The following is a 9,078-nucleotide window of genomic DNA, read 5'->3' as shown; positions in this document are numbered from 1 at the left end:
GTGGGAGCCGCTGCCGCCGGACACAGCGTTCTTCCACGGCGGGGAAGGCCGCGGGCGGCGGGGGCGGGACGACATGGACCTGCGACTCGGGTGGCGGCCGCTCCGGTGGGATGTACCGGGCACCCGGAGAGCCTCGAGGATAAAAAATGAATAAATAATAACATTTGAGGCTTCAAATGTTCAAATTTGAGGAGGAGAGCTGTGCTGATAGGGGTTAGAAAAAGGGGGGGTGAATGGACTGCAGCTGTGGCTTCCCCTCCTGGTGCAGGGTGTGAGGGGCTCCCTGGGCTCCTCTGAGAGGCGCCACCGTAAGCAAAGCGTATAGGCAGAGAAACAGCCGAAACCAGTTAGTTGTGATCTCAAAGAAGTTTTCATTACGGCACCAGATGGCGTGATGAGGGCTCTGTAGAATACGCATTAGAAACATCCTAAAAGAGTTCCTAGTGTTAGGCTCTGATCCTGCAAAGTCTGATGCGCATACTTAACTTTAAGCTCCTGAAGCGATCCCATTGACTTTAATGAGACTACTGGGTACCTAAAGTTATGCACAAGCCCTTGGCCATTGTCGTGGTTTAACCCGACCGGCAGCTAAACACCACGCAGCCGTTCGCTCACCCTCCCCCCTCCCTCTCTGGGACGGGGGAGAGAAATGGAAAGTGAAGCCCGTGAGTTGAGATAAAGACAGTTTAATAAGACAGGAAGAAAAAAAAAATAAATAAATAACAAAAATAATAATAACAATAATAATAATGATGATACAATGGGGATAATAGGAAAGTAATAATAGTATGTACAAACAAGTGATGCACAATGCAATTGCTCACCACCCGCTGACCGATGCCCAGCCTAACCCCGAGCAGTCCGGCCCCCTCCCCCGGCTAGCCACCCCTATATATTGTTTAGCATGACGTCAGATGGTATGGAATACCCCTTTGGCTAGTTTGGGTCACCTGTCCTGGGTCTGTCCCCTCCCAGCTCTTACTGCACCCCCCAGCCTGCCCGTTGGCAGGACAGAGCAAAGGCTGAGATGTCCTTGGCTTAGTATAAGCACTGCTCTGCAACAATTAAAGCATCGGGGTGTTATCAGCACTCTTCTCATTCTAAGCCAAAACACAGCATTCCACCAGCTACTAGGAAGAAAATTAATTCTGTGCTAACTGAAACCAGGACAGCCATGCTCCTGCCACAGCTCCCCATCAGCAGCCCTTACTCCAGCACAGAACTTGTCAAGTCAAGGCGACTTGACACAGAGTCCACACACCCAGCCTAGGGCTGCTTGCAGGACACATTTTCCTGCCTGATCGGCGCAGGAGCAGCACTACACAACGCATCCTTGACTTTGCCTTGTGTTTTCAAGAAAGGAGACTGAGTGTTTTGCATTTCTGTTGTAACTACTGTTACTTGGAACGGTTTTCTACACACAGAGACACCATTAATTACCTATATTGCATTTGTATAAAAATATTTGTTGTTGTTTTTGTTTTGTGTGTGGAAAGTATTATTTAATACAATAGCTAATGACATTGAAGAACACAATGCTTTCTCACATCATTGTGTCTCTAATTGGTGTTCTATCTGCATTTGAACCATGGGTTCCCCTTAGGGTCTCCACTCCTGCTGTTGCATTTTGCAAATCAACAGGAGAGTGAAAAACAAAGACTGGCAACGCACAAAACCAAGGGGTAGTCACAGGTTTGGAGCAGGACCTGCTTTGAATGTTAGCCTTTAATGGATTAGGTTTCCAGGCTATAATGTCCCTCTGCTCAAGCCAGCTACTGCTCCAGCACGAGGGACAAAGTCACCCACAGCACTGCTGTGCATCGCTGGCAAAAGCAACTGGGAGTTGGGAGCGCTGGCCATGTGTCGCCAATGTCCTGTGTTGCAGATAGCTTGAGCCAGGGCTTCTCCTCAGATTAATAAAGTTCTCTGAGCAATACTGCCACATCTCTAATTTTCCCACACTAACATTACATTCTGTGTTTCCACACACAATAAATATCTCACAAAATAATATGCTTTGCGGATTTTAACAGCAGTAGCTGTTCCTGCAAGCAATGCTTCTTGCATTCAGCTTCTCTGGCCAGGCTGCTGAGCTTCTCCATTCAGGAGCCCTGGAAACTCTGAGCTTAAAAATGGGTTGTTGACAAACAAAATTCTGAGGAAATCCTGAACAAAGTCTCTCTGAAGAAAGTACAACTCCTCCAAAAACAAATGAGGCAAAACAAAGTTGTTAACACCCCATGCTTGAGACCTTCAGGGAGCACAGCGAGTCCCACTGTACATTAGGGCAACCCCTCACCTCTGGCCCAAACATGAGTACAATGTGTTGAATCATTGGGATTAGAAATTAGAGAGCGATCGATTACGAATGAATAAATGCTATATTGCAATGTACTGCGCCTGTGCTGCACTTAGGCCTCCAGGTAACAGGAGCCCATCATGGTTCAGACTTTAACAAAGGGGTCAGAGATAAGGAGACTGCTTACAAAGGGACAAGATAAGGAATGTTAAACATACAAGGCCTCAAGATAACAGGAGCCCCTCAGACCCCAAGAACCAGATCAAACCAACCTTATGGCCCAGATTGTGACCAAGGCCTCAGAGAGCATGCGCAAAGAGATGAGGTGAAAAGTTCAACCCTGATGAAGACATCTTACTTCATCCCCATGACCCTCAATGCCCACCACCACAAGGCACTGAGCAAATATAGACAAGAGGAATTTATGAAAATGACTTCTTGTAGCTAATTTTAATACTAAGCGGGGACCAGTTATGCATATGTATATGCATATTGGGAAACTTCATGCATATGTAACTCTTTACTGCATATAACCATGGCAAGTTGCCATGTCAGGTGCGCACGACTTTGGTGGGACTGCCCCCTTGCTGCCCAGCACTGAATAAACATACCTACTTTACGATCTTACTGATTGTGGAGTCAGCTTTCTGTGAGTCAGTATAGATTCACTCTGATTGATCACAGACTCCATCACAAAAACTGTCATAAAACATTTTTGTTTTATGTTTTTGTTTGGGTAAAGAGAAGCAATGGTCTTTACAAAGAGCACAGAAATGAGGCCTACTTGGCCTATTGTGTTCAGCGGCCCTGCTCCCTCCCAGGTCTTCAGGGAGCATTGTGAGGTGTCCCCTGATGTACCAGTGCACCACCAGTATGCTCTGCACAATTTCCAGCTTCCAGCAGGTCTAGCCCCCAGGGTGGACCAGTGGTGTCCGCCTCCTCTTCCCCACGCTCTGCACACAGCAAATTCCCGAGGCACCCATCACTGGCACAACTCACTCAGCCTGTGAGCTGCCTTGGAAGGGTACAAAGTGTTTTAACAGTTGTGAGGAGGCATGTGCAGCCCTGGGATATGAGTTGCACTCCCTGGCATTAAAAACAAAAACAAAACAAAACAACAACAAAAAAAACACTTTGCCAAGTTGAAGAGCTGTACAAGCTAGGAACAGCAACCAGAAGGTGATTCTAGTAACATGATAAATTGGTGTCCAAACAGAGCACAAACACAGGGCATATTTAAATTGTTTCTTTAAGCACTGGTCGGTCCTCAAAAATTACACAGATTTTTTTTTCTTATTCCTGTCAAAAGTGGGTTTTTTTTTCCTCTTGATTTCAGAAAGTAATTTCAATAAGTGGAAATCCTGCTTAAGACATTGGTTATAACCTCAGCTTCTCTTCCAGTTTCCTTGGCATGTCCCAGACCTGCCAGTGGCTTTCAATTCTGATTTTTATTTTTTTTTTATTGCAAGATACGAGGAAGCATCCTGTGATCAATGTTGCATGGAGCATACAAAAGGGATTTTATAAGGATCTGCCCGCAGTCAATGTTTAACACGTAGCTGATACAAATTGCAGTGACCACACGATCATGTCCACAACATCCTGGCTCCATGTACGTGTATACCAATACTCCTCTCCCCTAATCTGCTCATATTTTCTTTAAAGGTTACTGCTTCACCAGGGCACTTGTGTCATGCTTTGTTACAAAAGTGTTTGTCTTAATTCATGGGTAACCCTACCCTGCCTTTAAAAATCTGTGAACTTTATGCTATGCTACTCTGATTTTGTAATGTATGGTAAATCTAAACTAAAAACTGAGGAAGTTGTTCTTGATTAGACAGCCCACTGCCCCAGCCTTAATCAAACATCCTCTTTCCAGCAAACACTTGATCTTTATACCTCACAGCAAGAAAAACCTGTCTTGTGTTTGCCTGTGAAGGATCTTTTGATGAATACTATTTATTGATATGGCTTCTTGGGAAGGACAAATAAGTTTGTTTTCCTGAAACAAGTGTATTGCCCATAGCAGAGGAGTTTTACCCTGTTCAGTTGTTAGTGGAAAAAATGGATTAACATTCCAAAAATTTCAGGTATTTTACTGTGTAGAATACTACAACCAATTCAGTTAATATACATTTTTCCAGTGAATATTTCAAGACTTAGAGTCATTAACAAGATGCATTTTTGCCAGTCAGACTCAGTTACGGTATGAATAGATGCATCTTTCACACAGTTCTGAGTGTACTTATCCAAAACCGCAGCTGCCTAAATCCCTCAGTACCAAGTTGGCCAGTCAAGTGTTTTTGCATCATTTAGCAATGGTAGTGTCAGTACTGTGGGTGTTGAAGAGTTGCATAATTTATTAAACACAGCTCCTCCAGCTTTTTTGGGGAATGCTCTCAAAATCTTCACAGAGTGAAAGATCTATGATCTATAAGACTTGTGTTACAATACAAGCACTGGCAGTAAAATTAACTCCTGTGCAGCAGATGGCTCAGGACAAAGACCAGGCATACACTGCATCCACAGAGAAGAGTCCATGCAGTTCTTTCCACTTTGTAAGTTAATGTTAAAATAAGTATTTTGGGTTAACAGAAGGGAAAACAAACCAAACAAAAAAAGACAGTGGTGGGAGGGAAATAGAGTGGTAGCCTTACTTATGCCGAAGAGGTACACGAAGTTATTCATTGATTAAGTTGCCCATTTCATTTAAGGATATTATATATTTTTGCAAAATTATGTAATTAGCAAGGAATTTACCTGCATTCAACAGGCATAGCCCAAGTGAGATAGCTTACAAATGCAATTTTCAGTGCATAGAAAATAACCTGAATCCATAAAACAAATACTAGTATCACTGCAGCACATACAAATGTTAAATTAACAGCAGGACTACCACAGTGGTTGTTTCATTTCATAAAATTAACACTGAAGTCTTAGATTACACTTAGCTTTACTGCATTGTGGAAAAAACTTTTTATCCAACCTTTAGAGAAAAAAAAAAAAATCACTTCACATACCAGAATGTTTTTATGAAATTGTAATCTGAAAATCTGTAAGTACAAACTCCAACCAAGAAAGCACACAAATTGGTTCACAAGCTATACACACAGTCCAAACAGCATATAAAACTTAACCAACCTAAGTACAGCACTTGAAATTTAGACTTATATGCAAATATTTTTCAATAATTTAAAGAAAAACACACAAATACATCAATTCACCTCACTTTGATATCCTATATGTTTATAACAGAAATGTTTAAATTTACAGCCTAAGTAGGAAAAATATGTCAACCTATTGTAAAATAAAAGGACCCTGGATTGTTTGAGACAAGAAGAGAGTGTCTATGGCAAAAGAAAGCAATATTACACTTCAAAATAAGAAAACAAAACAAAGTTCAAACAGTGCTCTTCTAAATAGGATATGAAGAGCTTATGTGAGGACTTTCATCACGTGTTTGTTACTCTTTAATAATTTAACTGGCTGATAGCCATTCTGAGTGGCACAGCTGCTGCTGCATGAGTTGAATGGCCTTCCATTTGAAGTCTGTGCTCTGTGTAAAGAGGAGTACTGAGGCAGCCAGTTACATTATTCATTGAAACCTTCCACACAGAATGAGATACCAGCAGTTTATGACCCAGAAAATTCTCTCTGGTACCCTCTTCTGTCAGGAGATTTCTGTGAGAGTATAGTCATTAAGAAAACACGTCTTTCAAAAAAAATTACACTGGAAAGACCAAATCTAGTTCAAAAATCTATTTTAATTTCATCCCAGAATTGTTAGGTTTAACGTTTTGCTGAACACTTAAAAGTCTGGATTGACATTTGCTCATTTTAACATTGATAGTCTTTTTTATAGGTTTTTGTTGTTGTTGTTGCTTCCTCTACTTTAGCATTTGATACTCCATTCAAAATGAGATTAGTGTAATTAGGTGTGTCACAAAGTAATGGTGACCTGGGATATATGGGGCAATGGTCTCTCATAGTTCTTCACATAATGAATTAAAGCAGAACCACATGGTTTTTCAAAATAGAAAATCATTCCATACAGTCTTCCTCTATTATAATAATATGCATACTGATTTTTCTCAGATGATAGATAATTTAGACATGAGATGCTATTATTTTTTCTCTCTGGTCTACCAAATGATTGAAAATGCTTTTTTTGTTGTTGTCATTTTGGTTTTATTTTTAAATAATGGTACTTGTTCACTACTGAGGTAGAAATGTGCCTCTTAACTGATGCTACTGATTTGCTTCAGAATAATTTATATTACGTATTCTAGTTGAAAATTTTTTACAAAGACCATTTATTCCATGCAGACATTAGCTCTATAGCTGCAGACCAGTTTGTATTTTCTAACAATGGAAGGAAACTGAGTGCTCTGACTTGCACAGACCACATTCTGCATAAAGTCTTGTCCCAATTAACTTAATATCACCAAGAGCACTGCAGCTGCTAACAGCAATTTAGCACTGATGGCATAAATCATGCAGTAAACTCCCCATTTTCAAAAACCTTTTCATTGCAGAGACATTGTGTAAAAATTCTTCTCAAATCTGTTGCTAGCACTGGGGCTGCCAGGTTCTAGGCTTTTTAAAGAGATGAGAATGCCAGAAAAATACTGCTATCTTGCACACTGAAATTCTGTAATTTTAGGTGATTTTCTTAAGTTATCCCATACAAAATTCAAGATAATATGCCAGGCATATGACCAGCTTCACTATTCCCATTAAGGAATGAGGCTTTTTTCCCCCTGCAACATCAGTACAAATTACTATTTTCTCATTCAAGTAACTGCTCATGCATACCAGGGAAGGGAGACCCAGTCTGACCCATACTCACGTTTCCACCTGTCTGTATATTTTATTGTACATGGGCAAGTACAGTTCTGCACATTTCCCTCCAAGGACATGACACGGACAACACTTTCTACAAAATTCAATAGGTATTTTGGAAAGGCACTGAGTATCAGACATTAGTTGCTACATCTCTGCTGAGATTTTCACTAACAACAGGTACAGACCTGTATTAAGAAAAGCACAGGCCAATAGCAAACGTACTTTTGTTTGAAGCACATTACCATATTATAAGTTTGCATCCTATTTTATTTTTAAAGCTTGTATTTTTCAAATCAAATGCAGTTTTGCTCTCAATATCACAACAAACCTGCCCCCTACACTCGAACAACCTCCCTGTTTCCTCATCCACCTTCGCCCAAAGTCCCCCTAACAGCTTACTCATTAGCATTGCCTCATGCCACCAGCTCTCCCAAACATAAAGAATGTTCTCAACTTTGTTTTATGCAGGTGGAACAGCTCCAATAAATCACTGCCTTAGAACTGGTGATAGAAACACCAGCCCTGTTACTGATGCATTTCTCTGCTCTCACTGGTTCAGAGGTGCCCTCAAGACAGCAGCAGTAAGACTGCACAGTCCTTGTCCCCAGAAGCTCCTGCTACTTCTTGACTATAAGGAAGGTGCTCTTCTCCCCTCTCCAGGTCTTTTTTAGCCCGTAGAAAGAACTGTAGGCACTGAAAAAACACCACAGCCAACAAAGCTCTGCTTCAGATGGCATCTGAATTTCCCCATTTATCCTTTAATTTATTGTATAGATCAGTTTTCTCAAAACTTAATTGTAAGCTAGATTCTTAGTGCACAGTTTAAGACTATTTCTACTCAGGAAGGCTACCTTGCCCTCTAGAATGGAAAACTGATACTAGTTTAGGACTCTCACGCAATATTAAAAGACTAAATGTGAGAAGACTTCAATAACAATGCACACAAGATAGAGTTCCTAGGGTATCAGAATGCATCTATTTTTATCAACATTACCAAAATAAACTTGGAACTCCTGGGAGAAAATCCTAACAATATTTTAGTATCTAAACATTCACATTATTCTCACTAAAAATATTTTTGTATGTTAAAATGTAGATGGTGCTGGAGAAAAAAACCTTTACATTTGTTGACATTCTTAACATAGGGTCATATTTTATCTTGTAACAACAAAAAATCATCAGAAATGCTTTGTTAAATATGTATCTGCTATACAACCCGTTAGATACACACACACACAAAAATCTTTATATTAAATGTTGGTATTTGAAGTAGATCCGACTTCTGTAATTCACACTTTGTTTTGAACATCTGTGATCCTGTTGATAAACTTTATAAAAAGGGGAAGGATGTTCAGTCAAGTGGAGCTCCGCAAAGCTACACAGACCAGTTTCTAGGCTTTGTATTTTAGAAAGTGAGTTATCAACATGAACAGATTTAGTCACTGTATTAGTACAATAGCAATATATACCACTGCTAAAGCAGTGCATAAAACTGTAGCCTCTTTAAAGAACAGCGTGCCCGCCAGCACTAACTTGACTGGGAACAAGATTTCATGAATCCTGACATCAATCAGCAAAGTCACACAGCTTCTCAGTATGTGCAAACCCATGCCTTTAGTTGGATAGAAGAAAGTGGGAGTATAATAGTTTGTCTAGCACTGGTTCTTGAGCAGAAGTATACAATTACATTAGGAGATTTAGAGTCAAGGACAGACTGGACAAAGCTGGGAAGTTCTACTCTCCCAGAATATTATTTGTATTGTAATTCTATCTTTTCCAATGCCTAAAACAACAACAGAAAAGTAAATTTAGATGCAGGAAAAGTAGATTACAGGTTCACTCTCTTATAACAACTGAAGACTGATGTAGGTCTATCAACCTATCTAAACTATCTTCAAAAAGTCCTTCATTAGGACTGAACTAGTGAATTACTC

This window comes from Netta rufina (assembly GCF_964035555.1).
Source record: "Netta rufina genome assembly, chromosome: 1".
Taxonomy (NCBI): Eukaryota; Metazoa; Chordata; class Aves; order Anseriformes; family Anatidae; genus Netta; species Netta rufina.
Note: the sequence above shows the minus strand (reverse complement) of the source record.